This window comes from Podarcis bocagei (genome assembly GCF_964188305.1).
Source record: "Podarcis bocagei genome assembly, chromosome: 6".
Lineage (NCBI taxonomy): Eukaryota > Metazoa > Chordata > Lepidosauria > Squamata > Lacertidae > Podarcis > Podarcis bocagei.
This window is the reverse complement of record NC_138130.1, coordinates 89,678,392-89,697,608: the sequence shown is the minus strand read 5'-3', so window position 1 is coordinate 89,697,608 and position 19,217 is coordinate 89,678,392. Positions and strand designations below refer to the sequence as shown.

Genomic DNA, 19,217 nt, shown 5'->3' with positions numbered 1-19,217 from the left:
TCCTTCTCGGTAGTGCACCTGCCCTGTGGAACGCCCTCCCCAGCAGATGTCAAGGCAATAAGCAACTATTCTACTTTTAAAAGACAACTGAAGGTGGCCCTGTTTAGGGAAGTTTTTTATGTCTGATGCTGTATTGTTTTTAATATTCAGTTGGTAGCCGCCCAGGGTGGCTGGGGAAACCCAGCCAGATGGGCGGGGTATAAATAAATAAATAAATCATCATCATCATCATCTAAGGTAACCAGCCTCATATATCCAGCCTGCTTGACTCTAATTAATGCACAAAGGGTTAATGTCATAGAGTAAACTGTCCTGCCAGGCTTAGCCTATGCCACTTCCACCTTGGGAGGAAATGGGCAACCAAGCCTTTTGTTGTACTCAGTCTGCATTTGTATTTGATGTGTGATGTGTGAGGAGCTCTGAGCGGCTCCCTCAAGCTGCATGGCTTTGACCGGCCTTTTTTGCTTCAGACAAGTGGGATTCTTTATGATTCACTAGAACCTTTTGAAGGTTTTACACCCTATGTATCCATGATTTTCTTTGCTGCATCTTTTAACCATGTCAAATCTCTGCTGGGGTTCTCTTGCCAAAGAGAACTTGCTCCCAAACGTAGGTCTTGACATCCAGGATTTCAAACACTAGATGAATCTTGCGGGGAGGTCTGGGAAAGACTTCTTTGAGCAGGGTGCAGTTGGTAGAAATTGCAAGGAAGGACTTACCCAGTCCTCGGCAGACACAGTGTTCAAAGCTGTGCATGCATTAAAAAAGCCGCTTTGTACTGACTTTAAACACCAAAGAGTCATAGAAGTTGCAGGTGGCCGAGCATCACAATGACCCAACTCCATATTCATTGGAGGTACACTTCCTAAAACAAAATCAGCATATTTATTAGCATGCTTCCTAAATGCATTCATGTCGACACTTTATTTGATAGATGGCACAGCTAAAATCATTTGAAAGCTTTTGTGGGGCAGGTGAGGCACTGAGGAGAAAAATCACAGATCTGCTAAGTGTCGGCCATGAATATTCTTTCTGCCCTAATTTATTGCTACTTGTGCACAGTGACTCCCTTAAAAAAAAATATTCATGTGAAAGCATTACTATGTTCAGAAGGGCAAGATTGACTTCAAGGAAAAAATTGTGCCTAATATTTCGATAGGAAGGCATTTACTACATCTGACTTTCTGTTAAAATGCATATGCTGAGAGAGAAAGTTATTTTCTTTGAGTCCTGGAAGAGTCTTGTGGGCAATTTTGAGGCTGCCAGTACAATTACTAAGTGTCCCAGTTTTGATGAGATGGTCCTGAAAAGCAAATCACCATTCCCTCCTGGTTTTTTACAACAGAATGTGGTGGGTATTTAAAATATATTGAGAAATAAAATTGAGAGGCCTAACAAAGGATTTATGGTTTCATTTAAGGGGGGGGGGGTGTTAAGATCTACTTCTGCAAACCTGAGAGTTCCGCCAAGTCTGCTGATACCTCTTTTGTGTTTCAATGATGCTGTTTTACATACATACTAGCAACTGAGTTCCATGTTAGTCAATATAAGGCTGAAAATACCTTAAACGTTTGAAGGTTATCCATATTTTCCCCCTCAGAGGAGCAGACATGGTTAGGCTCCCCTATTCACATATTTCTACCCTACTCTTGTGTGCTTCATCCAAGGGAGACGAGAAGGGTGGACATACAGGAATGCACCTTTTTAGTGGTGGCCCCCTGCCTGTGAAATGCTCTGTTGAAGAAAATGCACCTGACGTGATTGTGATCCATTTTTAGGCACCAGGCTAATACATTTTTTATCCTCTCAGGCACTTGTTCACTAAGTTGACAACTGCTGCAGTGCTCGACTTTTAGGGAAGCATGTTACGACTTGTCCCTTCTATTCTGTTATTGTACTCTGGTTTTTTCCCTATTTTTTCTGTTTTTATTTGTATGTATTTTATCTTCTTAAATCACTTTGAGACTTGTTTGTATAAAGCAATTAGCAAAGTGATGGTGGTGGTGAGTCATCAATGGGTCTTTCTTAGGCTGCGTGTGTGTATACTAGAAAACAACATGGATCTGGTACAGTTAATCATAGATAGCATCACAGAATCATAGAGTTGTAAAGTTGGAAGGGACACCGAGGGTCATCTAATACAATCCCCTGCAATGCAGGAATCTCAGCTGAAGCATCCATGACAGATGGACATCCAACCTCTGCTTAGAAACCTCCAAGGAAGGAGAGTCTACAACCTACCGAGGGAGACCATTCCACTGTCAAACAGTGTCAGAAAGTTCTTCCTGATGTTTAGCTGGAATCTCATTTCTTGTAACTTGAAGTGAATGGTTCTGGTCCTACCCTCCGGAGCAGGAGAAAACAAGCTTGTTCCATGTGACAGTCCTTTAGATATTTGAGGATGGCTATCATATCTCCTCACTTTCCCAGGCTAAACATACCCAGCTGCTTCAACAGTTCCTCATCAGGCTTGGTTTCCAGACCCTTGATCATCTTGGTCGCCCTCCTCTGCACACATTCCAGCTTGTCAACCTCATTGTCAACCCTACCTACCCGCAGACTGTCTTGCCAGAGTGGTGCATGCTCTAGTTATCTCCCGCTTGGACTACTGCAATGCACTCTACGTGGGGCTACCTTTGAAGGTGACTTGGAAACTGCAATTAATCCAGAATGAGGCACCTAGACTGGTGACTGGGAGTGGCCACCAGGACCACATAACACCGGCCCTGAGAGATCTGCATTGGCTCCCAGTACGTTTCCAAGCACAATTCAAAGTGTTGGTGCTGACCTTTAAAGCCCTAAATGGCCTCGGTCCTGTATACCTGAAGGAGCGTCTCTACCCCCATTGTTCAGCCTGGACACTGAGATCCAGCGCCAAGGGCCTTCTGGCGGTTCCCTCATTGCGAGAAGTGAGGCTACAGGGAACCAGACAGAGGGCCTTCTCAGTAGCGGCGCCCGCCCTGTGGAACGCCCTCCCTTCAGATGTGAAGGAAATAAGCAGCTATCCTATCTTTGAAAGACATCTGAAGGCAGCCCTATTTAGGGAAGTTTTTAATATTTAATGCTGTATTGTTTTTAACACTCGATTGGGAGCCGCCCAGAGTGGCTGGGGAAACTCAGCCAGATGGGCAGGGTATAAATAATAAATTATTATTATTATTATTATATTATATTCTTAAATTGTGATGCCCAGAATTGGACACAGTATTTCAGGTGTGGTCTGACCAAGGCAGAATAGAGTGGTACTATCACTTCCCTTGATGTGGACACTATATCTTGTGCTTCAGCTCCCTCCTTGCAGCGTTTACTCTGTTATCACCAGATTGGGCATTGCTTTACTTTTGGGTGAAGCATATTTATTTCAATAATTTATATACCACTTAACACCAGGGTACAATGGAGAAATAAAATGGATATGATAGAAATACAGCATGATATCAGTTAAAGTTAATGCCATCATCAGAAATGCAATATGATTACTTGCCACAAAATGTACCATGCCTTTGTATTTGTATGGCTTTTTCAGCCAGTGTTATTTCTGTGGCAATAAGACATGTTTCCGTGATAGCTGCATGTATCGCATGGTTATCATGCCCCTGTGGCAGCGATCTGTTGGACAGTCCTATGGGCAAAAGCAGCCAAACATTTTCTCTTCTGATTCCCTTCCTTTTCCCTCCACTCTTTTGACTGTATGTGTTTGTTTGTATGAGGTTTTTGTTTTGCAATGGCAGGCTTAAGGGAGGTGAGAGTCTGACAACATACCGGCTGCACTGGGAGATGTGTGATAGGCAACGGTAACAAGGTTATTCCTTGTTTAGTGTGTAAGTCAGGAGAACAAAATCCCCAACCAGACTGCATGGTGTGCTTGCTGTTACAGATCTCTGTACTGAAGCAGTCAAAGCAAGTTAGACAAGGCAAACTCCATGGACAGATGCAACACAAATAATCTCCTGCCGTAGAATCACTGAATTGGAGGGATCCTGTGGGTCAGCCTTTCTCAACCTGTGGGTCCCCAGATGTTGTTGAACTACAACTCCCATCACCCTTAGCCTTCAAGGCCAAAGCTGAGGCATGATGGGAGTTGTAGTCCAACAACATCTGGGGACCCACAGATTGAGAACCGCTGCTGTAGGTCAACTAGTCTGCCTCCTGCAGGAAATCTGGAGCAAGTGCATTCCTAACAAATAGCTGTCCAAAGTACTGACCTTAGTCCTACGGGTAACTTGGTCTTGGCTGTTTACGGCTTTATACACTAATAGTTTCAACTTAGCTTGGTAATGAACTGGCAACCAGGGCAGAGCTTCACGCGCCTGATCCAAAGAATCAGAAAACTGTAGAATTGGAAGGGACCTCAAGCGTCATCTATAACTCAAGAGTCATCTACAGTGCAAGCGTGTTTAGGCCAAAAGCACTAGTTGCAACCATCTGCACTTGATGCAATTTCAGAAGATCCTGTTGGATCAGGCCAATGGCCCATTTAATCTAGCAACCCATTCTCCCAGTGGTTTCCCAGATGCCTGTGGGAAACCTGGAAGTAAAAGTCGAGCACAAAGCACTCTTCCCTCCTAAGTTTCTAAGCAACTGATATTCAGAAGCATTGCCTGTGAAGGCAGAGCACAGCCAATGTGACTAGAAGACACTGATAGCCCTCTGCTCCATGAATTTGTCTAAGCCTCTTTTAAAGCTATCTCAGCTGGCAGCCATCACTGCCTCCTGGGGGAGCGAAACCAAACAATTTCCAGACCAATCTCAAGGGCAGTCCCACCTGGAGCATATTGCAGCCATCCAGTCTAGAGGTTAAGGATGTTGCTGCTTTGACATCTTGCCACAATCTGTTTTAGCTGTTTTTGGTATTGTGTTTTTAAAGTGTTTCAATGTGTCTTGGCACCTCGTGGTGAAAGGCAAGTAAAAGAAATCAAATTATTATTATTGCTATTAACAACCACAACACACACACACACACACACACACACAGAGGGAGTAATTAAAAGACTACGATACCAGAGTAAAAAACAAAATCTCCTCAAAGCATAGAATCATAAAACTGCAGAGTTTGAAGAGACCCAAAGGATCATTTAGTCCACAATGTAAAACCATAGTAATATACTATGAAAACATCTTAAGAGTTACGGGACATGACTGCTGTGTGTCCACTAAGTACCTATCTGTAAGGTAGATGGGGGATCAGGAAGAAGTATGGTCAACAGCCATCTGGACCCCATTCCCCTCCATAATATGCAGATAGATATATCTATCTATAGATATATAAATAAATATAGATATAAGCTCTTAAAAAACCCACCCTGCTTGTTCTGTGCCACATTTCCCCCTTTAAATTCTGAAACACTCCTTTCTCTCTTTCTTTTATCCTTTCCCCCAATTTTGTTTCAGAATCCCTTCTTTTTTCTCCTTCCTTAAATCTATTTTATTTGGGAGCTAATTAAGCATACCTCCATAAAAATAATTGCCTCAACATTATTAGTTCCCCAGTGCAGTCCAGTGACCATGCACAATCTGTGTGCATTCCATTTATTATTATTATTATTATTATTATTAATAATAATAATAATAATAATAATAATAATGTATTAATCATAAAGAAATAAGAATAAAGATGTTCACCCCACCACCGAGACCATTCCATTGTAATTATCTTAGCTCCCAAAATTTCAACACCTCTTGTGATGGTTTGACCCCTTTCCGTTTTAACAGTACAAATTCTACAAACACTGTCCACAGAATCCCTTCTTTTGTCTTCCTTTCCTCACCCCACCCTCCACTCCTCTGACCATTCCTATTGTGTCAGTCAATTTTACACTGTATTCCGGCAGGCAGGAAAATGGCCTTTTACAAATTTATCGTACAGCGTGCCTAGTAATTTGGGTCCTTTATAAATAAAATAGGATGGTGATAAATTCCTAAGGTGGAACCAGTCCAGTGAGGGGTTATAAGCCCAATTTAGCACCTCAGAAAAGCTTCACATTCCTTTTTCATTTTTTTAAGTAATACCTAGAGTTCAACTCATTATGATTTTCTAATACATTAACTGGGTTACTTGGGGAACCCAGCTGAGAACGAATCTCATTAGAAGAGTGATCCTGTAGAGCTGGTAGCCTATCAGTTGGAAAGAGTTCCTTCCTGAACATGCAACAAAGTGTGTTGATGTTCCTTCCATTTCAAATTGCATCGGGGGTTGCTCACAGATTTCTCTTCAAATGAAAGTGCTGTGGTTGTCCTTAATGGCCAGGGAAAGGCTGATAGCCATCTGGCCTGGATATCTAGTTACATTTACAAAATTAGGGAGTGGAGAAGAAACAGTAATGTCACAATGGTATAGTTGTTAGCTTTGGTATAATAATAATAATAATAATAATTTATTATTTGTACCCCGCCCATCTGGCTGGGTTTCCCCAGCCACTCTGGGCGGCTTCCACAGAAACCAAAAAACACTAAAATATCATACATTAAAAGCTTCCCTGAATAGGGCCGCCTTAAGATGTCTTCTGAATGTCAGGTAGTTGTCCATCACCTTGACATCCGATGGGAGGGCATTCCACAGGGCGGGCGCCACCACCGAAAAGGCCCTCTGCCTGGTTCCCTGTAGCTTTGCTTCTCGCAATGAGGGAACCGCCAGAAGGCCCTCGGCGCTGGACCTCAGTGTCCGGGCAGAACGATGGGGGTGGAGACGCTCCTTCAGGTATACTGGGCCGAAGCCGTTTAGGGCTTTAAAGGTCAACACCAGCACTTTGAATTGTGCTCGGAAACGTACTGGGAGCCAATGTAGGTCTTTCAAGACCGGTGTTATGTGGTCTCGGCGGTATTATTTGTTTTTAGTGGCAATCAGATTTATCCAACTGAAACTTTATTTCTCTCTATGGTATGACTTTAAACAGGTCTGGGATCCCTGAAACACACACACACACACACACACACACACATATGTGTGTGTATGTATATATATATATATGTATGTGTATATGTATATGTACAACTCTTATTATCCCTGAACTGCAGTGGTACCTCGTGTTATGTACTTAATTCGTTCTGGAGGTCTGTTCTTAACCTGAAACTGTTCTTAACCTGAAGAACCACTTTAGCTCATGGGGCCTCCTGCTGCCACGCCGCTGGAGCACAATTTCTGTTCTCATCCTGAAGCAAAGTTCGTAACCTGAGGTACTGTTTCTGGGTTAGCGGAGTCTGTAACCTGAAGCGTCTGTAACCTGAAGTGTATGTAACCCGAGGTACCACTGTATTGGCCATGCTGGGACTAACAGGGAGCTGGACTCCAACAGCATTTATTTATTTGCAAAACAACAACTACCACCCAGTATTGCCATGTCATAAAATATCAGGACAGTTGGCATCATTAAAGCATTTTAAAAATACCAAACATTTTTTAAATATTTGACTGGCCAATAAAATGAAACAGTTGGGAAGACCTGTTGACACAAAAAGGTCTTCAAGAAAGTCAAAAGTGAGGGTGCCTGCTGGATCTCTGCTGGAAAAGAGGGCTCCACACAAAAGTCTGACTTCTAGTGGATGCTAGTTGGGCCTCTAACGTGCAAAGAAACTCACAGTGCTCCTCCAGATTATATTGGCGAGCGAGCTCAGATATAAGAGTTCAAGTGGTCCTTAAGGTATCCTGGACACAAGCTCTCCGGGGCTTCTGGAGAGCAGTAGGTTTTCCCACCCCTGACTTTGCTGGGTCGGGGGGGGGGGGAAATAAAAAATAATAATTGTCCAGGAGCACCTTAGAGTCCTGCCCACCTAGCAGTTTGAAAGCATACCAGTGCAAGTAGATAAATAGGTACCCCTCCGGCGGGAAGGTAAACAGCATTTCCATGTGCTGCTCTGGTTCGCCAGAAGCGGCTTAGTCATGCTGGCCACTTGACCCGGAAGCTGCACACCAGCTCCCTCGGCCAGTAAAGCGAGATGAGTGCTGCAACCCCAGAGTCGGTCACGACTGGACCTAATGGTCAGGGGTCCCTTTACCTTTACCTTAGCACCTTAGAGACCAACTCAGTTTGTTTGTATAAGCTTTTGTGTGCATGCACCACACTTCTTCAGATACTGGAAGTGTAAATGCAAAGCAAATATAAGAACATTACTGGATCACAGTGGCTGAGCAATGTGCCTTCAGGAAGCCCTCAAGGGATGCTTGTAGGCAATAACCCCTTCCTGGCTGCTATACAGAGACATACTGCAGATTTGATCCCTGGGTCCTAGTCTGACACCTCTAATTACTTCGCCACACTTGCCCAGGAGTAAACAGCATACCTGCCAAGCTGTAGGCTCCAATAAATTAAATGGGAATTTTCTTCTTAGTCAACCTGGTTAGAATTGTGCCATACATTCTGATCCACGCATTATTCCTGGGGGTGCAGAGCAGGAAAGCTGATAGCAGAATTTGCATAGATAGAATTCTGGTTGGTCGCTGCTGGGTAGAGAATTCTGGATTGGTTGAACTTTTTGCTGCTATAAAACAAAGAATGAAGATGATAATAATTTTGACAATTTCTGTTCAGCAGATTATCTGAAAGGATTCTATTTTTGACTGAACACGCTGCTCGCTCCTTCTTCATCCATTTGCACCCATTAAGGACTATTTTGCTGTGACTGTGTCCATCTCAAAAGGCACTTCTACACAGATTGGAAGCCAACTAGTAGGTAAGATAGATTTAATATTCAATTGGAGGTGTTGATGGGGTGCTGCTGTGGTTTTCAGTTACATGAATCACAATGAATCCGAGATGTGTACTTTTCAAAATAAAAATGCTTCCAGATATATATTCTGAACTGAGTAATCCCATTAACGTTACTGAGATTAATACAGCAATGGTATCAAGAATCTGTTCTTGAATGGGTGGCTAATTCAAATGTATGTTTGCTAGTAGTATCTATTATTAGTTGATTTCTCCCCCCCCCCCCAGCAAGATTTCTTGGATCCTAATTGTTGACATTTGAGGTTATACCTCCTATAAATTTTGTTGTATTGTTTGATTAACTGTTGTTCTTTAATTGGACTTGTTACCTGTTCAGCGTCCATAGTGAGAAAAGGAGAGTTGGAATGAATGAATGAAAGAAAGAAAGCATACTCTATCTGTTATGTGGAAAATTCTCACATATTTGTATATCTCATGGAGGTACATGATCATGAACTTAATAATCAATTGAGTGGATTTATTTCAGACTTTCATCCAGATTCTCTCTCTTTATTAGGGCTATCAGTTGTGGGTCAGAACCAAAATTCCTCTCTCTGTTTCACTGTCCTGTTCCATAGGGTGTTTCCCTTGTCCATTTTTGATGCAGGTATCTGCTCTGTTGAGAGTATGTGGCTGTGCAAACTTTTGGAGGAGGAGGAGATTTGAGCACTTAGAACTATTTATTAAACAAAAACAACACCTGGTGATATAAGTCAACCCGTCCCCCATTTCAGCTGTTTCACCCAACCCCTCAAAGCCTCCCCCTGAAAATATCAGTCTGAACCATTGCAGTCCCCGCCCTGCTTTCCCCAAAACTTACGTCCATGCAGAATTCTTATGCAGATTCTTTTCTTTGCACATCCAGAGTTCCTTTGCTCCTTGGGGTGTGTGTGTGTGTGTGTGTGTGTGTGTGTGTGTGTGTGTGTGTGTGTAACTTGTTATAAAAGTGGCTGTGCAAACTGATGTGCTTTATATTAATGAGCCAACCTGCCAATTTTATTTCCCCCCAGCAGAAAGTAAACCTGAAAGAATCAGATGTAAGGAAAGTTTGAGACAATCAATCAGGATTCCGCACAACAGAACTGGCGGTAACCTCACAGTGGAAATATATATTAAAAAATGGGCAGCATGTCTATAGAAGAGTAATTGCTTCTTCCCCATGACGAACAGAATCTCTTCTCTACATATATACATCTTTCCATGGTTCAAATAGAATTTCCAGCGCTTATGCACACAAATATTCACAGGCTGCCAACCATGCTGTTTCATGTGGTGTTAATTTATAAGGTGTGTGTGCATGTGATAAATTGGAAGATGCACTAATTGTGTTCTTTTCTGCTTGCACTGCCTTCTCCGCAGGTTACTTAATTAATTGCTCACCTGCTTTCTGCTTTTAAAGCTATAAACTTTGTGCTTGCTCCTCCCTCTCCCCGAGCAGGTTAATTAGTTGAGTTGTAAGGTGTAGTCTCTTCCTCCTTTTCCCAATCCCTTAGTCAGTATTGGTTTGCTGGACACGCCATTAATTACCACAGGGATGCAGCAATCAGTGTGCTCTCTTGTCATTCTAACAGCAGGCATGTCAATTTCATTTAGATTTTGTTAATTTCACCTCCTCTGGCAATTTCTCCATAGCTTAACTGACAACCTGATAGGGCTTCTGTTTACAGAGAACTGGCAAAAGGAACTGGCTGACTCTGGATGGAGCATTGATAGGTGGAGAATGAAGGGTAAATTTGATTCAGGAAAACATGGGAAAATATAGTGCCTTTGGGTGGTTTTTCTTTTATTTGAACTTTTGCAGCCTTACCAAATTTTAATTGACGTATGATAAAATAAACAAGCCACGGTTTTACTTCCATTGAATAGTAATTGCAACTTGTGGGAAACAACAACATTCCCTTGGTTATATATAAATCTAAAAGGGGATATCTAACATGTGTATATCATGTAGAGATACTAGATATTTGTGCAAAGAAGTAAACTTCCAGGCTTCTATCTTCTGTCTGGAACAGTAGTGTTCAATTTTTATTTTTATTTACTTTCCAGATTGAATAGTGTATTGAGGAATGCCTGCAGATTGGATACAGAACCCCACTGTGTTGCCGAAAATTCAGTGACTTATTCTAGGCCACAAACGTGCTTGCACACTGTCTTACCATAGTGGTACATGCTCTGGTTATCTCCCATTTGGGCTACTGCAATGCGCTCTGCATGGGGCTAACCTTGAAGGTGACTCAGAAACTACAACTAATCCAGAATGTGGCAGGTAGACTGGTATGATGGACAGCTGAGCTAGAGCTAGACCATAATCTGGTGATGCTGTATGTTGGAATTCCACCTGACTGTTGGAGCCTCTTTCTGATTGGCTACCAAGACAGCTAGCCAGAGGAGCATGGAGCCAGCACTTTGGGAGAGAAAATAAAAGGAGCATTTTCTGAGAGATGGTTCAGATTGTTTGGTGGAGAGAGTTAGAGAGTTGGCTCTGATCTGTGTATAGCATCCACTCCGAGGACAAAATCTACCGCTAGAGAAAGGAGACTCTGAGCTTAGATTGTAGTGTCTTGAGAGAGTATTCAGACAGGTGGAGGGCTGAGTTTGAGCAAGAAGGAGAAGAGCTGTGAGAATACAGTCTACATGGGTCTCGTTTTAGTCAGGAGCAGAGTGATCTTCTAGAAAGAGAAGACACCCTAACCAGTTAAGAGGGGTGTGGTGATCCCCTAGGTCTGCTATACTATTCAAAGTACTTCAGGAGTGTGATTGTTAGAAGGTTGGGAATCTGACAGAAAGTAACCCCTCTTTTAAGAACCAGTGTTAAGCTGCAGCACCTATGTAATTAAGCTGAGGAACTGAAGTGAAAGAACTGAAAATAAGCTAAGCATTTACCGTCTAGTCTAGAAACCTGCAACTGAAGAGTAGTAACTGAAATAATAATAATAATAATAATAATAATAATAATAATAATAATAACAACAACAACAACAACAACAACAACAACAACAACAATAACAATAATAATAATAATAATACATTTTATTATATCCCGCCCTCCCCAGCCGAAGCCGGGCTCAGGGCGGCTAACAACAATCAAATAATCCAACATTCTAAAAACATTTCATTATAAAAATTAATTAAAATCAAATTAATGGCAACCATTAAGCAAAATTCTGTGCAGATTGCCAGAGGAGGGAGTCAGGCTGCGCCCTGACCAAAGGCCTGGTGGAACAACTCTGTCTTACAGGCCCTGCGGAAAGATGTCAGGTCCCGCAGGGCCCTAGTCTCTTGTGACAGAGCGTTCCACCAGATTGGCGCCGCAGCTGAGAAAGCCCTGGCTCTAGTTGAGGCAAATGAAGTTTAAATGAAGCTCTGCTGGGCGTGCAGATGGGCCACAGAGTTTCCAACAGCAACTGGGGGGTGGGCCACTTCTGTTGACCTGCATCTTGACGTGGTCCATATCCCATTCATGACCCCTTCAGCTCTCCATCTGGAGGCTGATAATGGGTATGCACCCAATGCCTGGGCCAAATCCTACATACATCTGTAATCAATAAAGTTGTGGCCAATTTTCAATCCCAGTTGTCAACCAGGGGCGGGGAGGAGAGTTGTGAGTGAGCATGCAAAAAGAATGTGAGTGAAGAAGAGGAATGCAATTTTAATAAATAGCAAAAAAGAAAAGAAAACACCCTCTTTTTAATAAGTGGATTATTAAAGTATAGCACATTCTGCGAGTACAAAATGAGCCCATTTCATTTCTATGCTTGCTGGCAACCTACTGCCAACCAAGGTAGTAACAACAGCTGTAAGTCGGAGACTTTTGGGTCTCGAGCTCATTATCCAGATGGATGGTGTCTATCCAATTAAATTTTATTGTTGAAGAATGGAAGGGGATGGAGGAGCAAACGTCCCGTTAACTGGTTTTGCTCCATAATGTACCTGAAGAGTGAATTATATCTTTGCAGTTCAAAACACCTCTAATTAATTTGTAGAGGTGTTCCTCTTCTTTTGTGACCTGGTAATAAACAAGCAATTGAGGTTGCTGGGAAGAAGACGGAGCCTTGTTAAAAAGCGTATAGCCCTGTGTCTGCGCGGAAAGATTGGGAAAGTGCAGAGTTCAGTTGTGGTGATGTCAAACTGCATTCCCTTCCTCAGCAGCTAATTGAGAGTTATATTGGAGGTGTAAGAGAGCCATTGAAATAAACGAGAGAGATGGACCACTCCAAAACAGATATAAGTGAATTAGAACTGATGAACCTGATTAGAGTGGATTCACTGTGTCACTTTAAATACACTCCAGCCTCATTCATCTTGTTGCACCTGATCTGTCATTGCAGGACCACTTACAAAGTGTTCCAAGCAGTTTAACTTGATGATGGATTATTTCATGTTTTGTATGCTGGGAAGGGACTTGATTGAAGGGCAATCCATTTGATAAGAGAGCGGTCGATTCCAGTCCCTGGCCTGCACCGTTTTTGACTTCTGACTGGTGCAGCCACCGCCGAGCTTCAAACTCCATGCAAGAGTTTTGTACATCTGGCAAGGGACCAGCTGCTCTAAATTTATCCAGATTTTACAAATGGCAGGACTCCCCTGACCTACTAAGCCAAAAGTGTTGTCTCTTTCTCGCTATTTAATATTCATGAAATGCACTGTAGCTGGGAAGGGAAAGGAAGTGTGGTGCTCTTCTTTTTTCGAAGAGGAAGAATGAAAGACAGGATGCTGGAGGAGGTTAGATACCCTTCCAACAATATAGCTGCATAATCAGAATCGGAGGCCTCTAACAGCATCTTTGAACCAGAGCAGTGGGCGGGCGGAGTTGGTAGATCTGATTTCGGGGCTTCATGCATCTGATTGCAGAGCTGTAAAAACAGATAGACAGACTTTGTTTTATGACAGTGGTTCTCAAACGTTTTTCTCTGGGCCACACTTTCAGAATAAAAAGTTGCTCGTGCCACACCAGGGGTTTTTTAATTGATAAGAAATATATTTGGGGGGAAACAACTCTTAGCAGTGCTTGATTTATAACCTAGACCACAACTACTTTATATCAGGGGACACCCAGAAAGTATAAAACAATGCAGCTACATGATAACATGAATCATTCCCAAAATATGATTATAAATGAGTCTTCTGCAGCAATTTGTCCAAATGGTGATTCTGGATCACAGCTAGGATTGTCCTCAGAATTACTTTAGGCTCTTGCTCTCATTTTGAAAAGATATCTATCCATTCTGTGTTGTTGTGTTTTTTTTTAAATGATACTACAGCGGTACCTCGGTTTACATACGCTTCAGGCTACATATGCTTCAGGTTACAGACTCCGCTAACACAGAAATAGTACCTCGGGTTAAGAACTTTGCTTCAGGATGAGAACAGAAATCGTTCTCTGGCTACGCAGCAGCAGTGGGAGGCCCCATTAGCTAAAGTGGTGCTTCAGGTTAAGAACAGTTTCAGGTTAAGAACAGACCTCCGGAACGAATTAAGTACGTAACTAGAGGTACCACTGTATAATATACGACACTGAAATCTTTAAATGCTTCTATTATTATTATTATTATTATTATTATTATTATTATTATTATTATTATTATTTAATTTTCTGTTTTACAATTTAAAATACTCGTTTTGCATCCTTAAGATATTAATGACTCCCCTTCTTCTCTTTCCATGGTTCATTTTACATAAAAATCTTTAAATGTTTCTATGGTTGTGCTTGAATCTACCCACCACACTTGTCATCCTCTCCCACCACATTAATATGGCACTCCACATCCTTTGAGAACCACTGTTTTATGATATGAAAGACAAGATGGCCATTCCTGTCAACCTACCCAGGAAAAAAAGGACATCCCATTTTCGCCTCACAAGAGTGTGGCTGTCATTTTGGGTGTCTTGCTCTCTCGTGATTTCAGAATGAGATCTCACCACCTCCCAAAAATCTTTTCTCAGGTCCGCGATCTCACTCAGTCTCCCCAAACACATGTTTCTGAGTCTGCAATCTTGCGCGGGTCTTGTGACGCATGCAGGATTTCATACCTGGAAGATGGTGTCCCAGAAATGGACTGTGTTGTATTGAAGGGTATGAATGACATCTGCTCCCTTCCAAATCCACCTACAAAAGTTGACTATACCAGCAGTTGAATCTCATTTCACAGGAATGTAGGAAGTTGCCTTATACAGAGTCAGACCATTGGTTCACCCAGCTCAGTCTTTAGCATATGCACCACCGGGGTGTAAATATCCACCCAGTACCCCAAAATTACATTTAGCCCCCAAATTAACTTTTATTATGATGTAAGAGTTAATTTTGTGTGCATGGCAGCACTGAGAATGACAAGCGCCCTTGTTGAGTCAAGCGGCGCTGTTGTGAATGACAAGTGCCGCCACTGGTATGGTGCGTCTTTGGTAAATGGGCACACAAAGTTGAAAGTCCTTTAGTGAAACAGTAGTTATACATTTCGATAATACCTAGGTATATATGTATTTTGTTTTTCTAGCTTGATCAAAATTATTTAATATTTCATAACAGGTAGATAGTTAAGAGCTTAGGTGGCTTCAGCGACGGGCACCTGGCACCCCCCAGAATTCGGCGCCCGGGTGCCCCGCACCCCTTGCACCCCTGGGTAAAGACAGCCCTGGGTCCACCCATGTAGAAATATAGATATAGATAGATACAGTGCTTCTTTTCTGTGGGGACGCAGGGGTACGCATACCCCTAAACATTTTGTGAATCTAAGTTTGGCCTCATTGAAGGGCAGTACCGTATTTTTCGCCCCATAAGACACACTTTTTCCCCTCCAAAAATGAAGGGGAAATGTGCCTGCGTCTTATGGGGCGAATGCAGGCTTTCGCTGAAGCCTGGAGAGCGAGGGGGGTCGGTGCGCACCGACCCCTCTCGCTCTCCAGGCTTCAGGAAGCTCTGCGCAACCCTCGGGAGACCGGCTCCGAGGGTTGCGCAGAGCTGCCTGCAGTCCCGGGACCAGCGCAGCTCTGCGCGGCCACTGGGAGCCGGGGGAGAAGCTCCGCCCCGCTCCCGGTGGCCGTGCAGAGCTGCCTGCGGTCCTGGGACCAGCACAGCTCTGCGCCGCCATCCCGAGCGGGGCGCTAAGTCCCGCCCCGCTCTGGATGGCGGCACAGAGCTGCCTGCCATCCCGGGACTGCAGGCAGGTCTACGCCGCCATCCCGAGCGGGGCGCTAAGTCCCGCCCTGCTCTGGATGGCGGCACAGAGCTGCCTGCCATCCCGGGACGGCAGGCAGGTCTACGCCGCCATCCCGAGCGGGGCGGCAAGTCCTGCCCTGCTCGGGATGGCGGCACAGAGCTGCCTGCCGTCCCGGGACGGCAGGCAGGTCTGCGCCGCCATCCCGAGCGGGGCGCTAAGTCCCGCCCGCTCTGGATGGCGGCGCAGAGCTGCCTGCCCTGCCGGGACTGGTGCACTTCTCCCCATCGCCAGCCCCACAAGCTCGGGGGACAGCGGGGAGGCAGAGCGTGCCTTCCCACTGTTCCCCGACCTGGTTCTTCCAGCCCCGCACCTGGGGAGGAAAGTAAATTTTTTTTTCTTTATTTCCCCCCCAAAAAAACTAGGTGCGTCTTATGGGCCGGAGCGTCTTATGGGGCGCAAAATACGGTATTTTGATATGAGTAGGAAAATGAGAGTACCCCAAACATCTTTTTAGAAAAAAGCACTGGATAGATATATAAAATACTAAGGAGGGGACATACCCACACCAAAATCCCAGCAGGGACTGAGGATGTTCAATGGCCACAGAATTCTGACAGTGTGTTACTGGGAGGTAATGGAACACCAAAGGAGGGGGAATGAAGTGGGCAGAATCCAAAATTGGGGGAATTCCTCACTTCAACGTTTTGTCACAGATCTCACTTATCTGTAATTCTAGAGAACAAAAATGCTCATTTCTTACTTTGGAGTGGAAAACTTTCATTTAGCTTTGGTTTTGGTGCACACACAGAGATTCGACTCTCTCCTCAGAATTTACATATTTCTTCTTCCAATGTTCAGTGAATTAGATACTATAGATCCTTAGATGGTTTGAGGAGAAAGCGCAAAGCTGGAAAGTGGGGGCGGGGGATGACCTTTGTATTTGTTACCTCAGCAAATCATGTTGTTCCACTGGCCCAGCGATGCGTAGAGCTGGAAATAACGAAGATGAGTACAATAGACTTTCCCATAGACTGACTTTTCCAGGTCATTTAATTCTCTCTTGTGTCTTGAGAGCCTTTTCCAACACAGTTAATTATAACAGATTGTCACATTATCCTGTTCATGGTGACCTGTTTGGTGACATGCCAAAAATTCTATCTATGCAAAACGATGCGGGGGAGGGGGGTGCTTTCAGTGCCTGCTAAAAAAAAAGACCCACCTGGTGAAGATTTGTTTTATTTTTATTTTTAAAGAAAGAAAGAAAAACTATCTGCTCAAGATGCCAAATAAACCTGGTTCCTAACCTGCTTACTTATGCTGCAAAGTTGGGGTGCGCGGAACCCTTCCCTCCTTTGAGGGAGTTTAGCTTGTCCTATTAAAACTCTTCACTCACTGTTCCTAATAGCATGTGGACAGCTGTGCAGGATCAGGCCAAAGGCCCATCTTGTCCAGCATCCCATTCTCATTGTGCCTTACCAGGTTCCCACCAAAATCCTGAGTGCAACAGTGCTCTCTCAACTTGTGATTCAGAGAATCATAGATTTGTACACTTGGAAGAGACCCTGATGATCATTTAACCCATCCTCCTGAAATGCAGGTAGCCCATATGAGGATCAAACCTGTGACCATCACCTACTACCTTAGTGCCTCTTGGGACGGCCATATTTTCTTTCTTAGTAGCACACTAAAGAATGTGACACACTAACATCTCATTCTGCAGTCGGTTAAGATGAATTACTTTAAGCTGATTTAGACCCAGCTCACTTCACCAGCGAAATCAGCTTATAACCAAGTATCTGAACATGTGGTTGGAATTTTAAGGAGTCGCAGGAATGGAAAGCTCATGCATTTGTTTAACTGATTTGTATGCTGCATTTCCAGCAGTGGCAGTGTGTGGGCAGTGGTTCACTTTTCACAGTGGAGCGGCCCAATTCAGTGCTCTTGAAACTGCCTGTGGCTTGGAGCACAGCTCCCAGCTGAATTTTACACCTATCTGGATTTTGTAGTGAATTTTTGGTATGCAAAAAAAGTATTTTACATAAAAGATGCATGCAAGAATTTATGTTTTTATTGGTGAATGTATTAAAAAATGTATTTGTGTGAAAAGTGTACATTTTGCATTAAAATATACACAAAATACATGAAAAATGCACACCACGGGGCAGGAAGCAATGGCACTCAATGCAATGGAATAGGATGGAATAAATCTTTGAATAAGTATTAGCAAGACCAGAACCTGGTGAAATTAGCTGCTTAATGCAGGCCTCTCCAATAATCTCCTCCAAGTTCTGAACAGGCTCAGCACTGCCTAGGAAACAGTAGCACTGGCCGATCTTAATGTCCATTGCTATTGTTTGGTGAATTTGTGTGGCGAAGACTGCTAAAGTCCTGTTAATGGTTTCCATTTATTAATTTGCACACTTACACCCAACTTTTCTATCGTTCACAAGGAAGGTCACCTCCCACCTTTAGCAAATATTCTCTCAATGTTCTCTGCATGAGCAGATATTTGCTGAATATTTGATATCTGGCCTGAGCTTTTGACATCCAGGGATTCTGCAGAAACAGCAAACAGCATTTGACAGCATCCGAGATCTGGCACTGAGCAGCAGTCAGAATCTACATGCAGACAATGTCAACAGTGGACAGCAGCAGACATGCAGCAATCAGGATTTCACAACATCTGACAGCCGGCTTGCAGGAGAATTTAGTAAACTATATATTACCGGTATTCATTCTTTTACCACATGGTTCTGTGATGGTGCTACACCAACAGCTGTGACTCATGGCTGTTGAATGTAGGCGGACCTGCCATAAGACATGGTATGACTGCAATTGAGCCTAGACCATGACATGCCTTCTTTCTAAATCCCCAGCTCAATACATCGTCAATATGTACCTGCAGTGAAATAGCCCTATGTATCACAATATATGAGGTCCCAACTACAGTTCCTGGCTACAGTTTCCATGGGGAAAAGTCACACACCCATACAGCTTAGACCAAACAATGAGAGTGCCTGAGTAGCTTTGGCATCATTCGGTTATCTATCTCACCCATGTGAGAGTACCAAGGGCAAGTCAGAAGAGGATAAGGAGAGCCCTGGTGGATCAGGCCAAAGGCCCATCTAGCCCAGTTCACCGTTCCCTCAGTGGCCAACCAGATACCTATGGGAAACTGACATGCACAATGTGAGGGCTCTCTTTCTCTCTGTTCTCCAGCAACTGGGTCTCTGATACTGAAGATCTATTGATAGTTTCATCCTCCATGATGATAGAGCTCTTTGGCCCTCATCCCATAATGAAGACAGCTAAGCTGAGTCGTCTTCTTCTTCAGCAATCACTCGTAGCCGAGTAAGATTGC

At 43.5% G+C, this 19,217-nt stretch overlaps 1 protein-coding gene across 3 annotated transcripts in view; it reads left to right on the top strand.

Annotated features, from left to right (window-relative positions):
* The window catches only part of CNTN5 (contactin 5), a 666,148-nt gene that overhangs the window by 202,452 nt on the left and 444,479 nt on the right, over window positions 1-19,217 (top strand). For 2 of the 3 annotated variants that reach the window (XM_081197615.1, XM_081197617.1), the window contains exon 2: window positions 8,529-8,667. The gene's annotated coding sequence lies outside the window, so the exon portion shown is untranslated. Of the gene's footprint in view, window positions 1-8,525; window positions 8,668-19,217 lie in introns of all 3 variants that reach the window. The other variant, XM_081197616.1, reaches the window with a different exon arrangement.